The sequence below is a fragment of the Rhinoraja longicauda genome, chromosome 15 (genome assembly GCF_053455715.1).
Source record: "Rhinoraja longicauda isolate Sanriku21f chromosome 15, sRhiLon1.1, whole genome shotgun sequence".
NCBI classification, from domain to species: domain Eukaryota; kingdom Metazoa; phylum Chordata; class Chondrichthyes; order Rajiformes; family Arhynchobatidae; genus Rhinoraja; species Rhinoraja longicauda.
Window position 1 is genome coordinate 45,968,379 of NC_135967.1, and position 1,574 is coordinate 45,969,952.

Sequence of the window (1,574 nt, forward strand, 5' to 3'; positions counted from 1 at the left end):
CTGTCCGCACCGACACTGCCCACACCTACACTGTCCACACCTACACTGCCCACACCTACACTGTCCGGACCTACACTGCCCACACCTACACTGTCCAGACCTACACTGCCCACACCTACACTGTCCGGACCTACACTGCCCACACCTACACTGTCCGGGCCTAGACTGCCCACACCCACACTGTCCGGGCCTACACTGTCAGGATCTACACTGTCCGGACCTACACTGTCCGCACCTACACTGCCCACACCTCCACTGCCCACACCTACACTGCCCACACCTACACTGCCCACACCTACACTGTCCGGGTCTACACTGTCTGGATCTACACTGTCCGGACCTACACTGTCCGGGCCTACACTGTCCGCACCTACACTGCCCACACCTACACTGCCCACACCTACGCTGTCCGGACCTACACTGCCCACACCTACGCTGCCCACACCTACACTGTCCGGACCTACACTGCCCACACCTACACTGCCCACACCTACACTGCCCACACCTACACTGTCCGGGCCTACACTGCCCACACCTACAATGCCCACACCTACACTGCCCACACCCACACTGTCCGGGCCTACACTGTCTGGATCTACACTGTCCGGACCTACACTGCCCACACCTATACTGCCCACACCTACACTGCCCACACCTACACTGTCCGGGCCTACACTGCCCGCACCTACACTGCCCACACCTACACTGTCCGGGCCTACACTGCCCACACCTACACTGTCCGGGCAAGGTCGGTCCCGTTCGGGACAAACCAATTTAGCCCAATATACGGGATGTCCCGGCTAATACGGGACAGTTGGCAACCGTAGCCTGAAGAAGTTCAATAGAATGTTGGGCAGCACTCTGTGTGGGCAGAGTTATCATGTATTGGATGAGTCATGGTCACAGTTATCTGGTTCAGGCTGAACTCCATTTGCCCTTGAAGGTCATTGCTTTATGTGCTTAGTTTTAGTTTAGTTTAGTTTAGTTTAGAGGTACAGCGTGAAAACAGGCCCTTCGGCCCACCGAGTCCCTGCCGACCAGCGATCCCCACACACTAACACTATCCTACACACACTTGGGTCAATTCACACTTTTATACCAAGCCAAGCCAATCAACCTACATGTGTGAGAGGAAACGACATTTCGGAGAAAACCCACGCGGGTCACGGGGAGAACGTACAAACTCCGTACAGACAGCACCCGTAGTCGGGATCGAACCCGGGTCTCTGGCGCTGTAAGGCAGCAGCTCTACTGCTACGCCACTGCACCACCCTAAACATCTGTGAAAGCTGTGAGTGTTCCTCTCCACGGAAATCTTTTATAAAAGGCAAAGGATTTATACTTGATCTGAAGAGAAACCAGAGTGTTTCTAGAAACATTCAGACCTACGTGACGTGCGTACTCTGCATTCTACTTTTATGGCGGCACGGTGGCGCAGAGGTAGAGTTACTGCCTCACAGCGCCAGCGACCCGGGTTCGATCCTGACTACGGGCGCTGTCTGTACGGAGTTTGTACGTTCTCCCCGTGACCCGCGTGGGTTTTTCTCCGAGATCTTCGGTTTCCTCCCACATTC

The 1,574-nt window shown here is 55.3% G+C and overlaps 1 non-coding gene across 1 annotated transcript; it reads right to left on the reverse strand.

The window, feature by feature from the left end:
- Nucleotides 1-1,253: 1,253 nt before the first annotated feature.
- Nucleotides 1,254-1,364, reverse strand: LOC144600752 (U5 spliceosomal RNA). Its single transcript, XR_013548178.1, has one exon. It is a non-coding gene; the product is annotated as a U5 spliceosomal RNA (small nuclear RNA).
- Nucleotides 1,365-1,574: the final 210 nt, after the last annotated feature.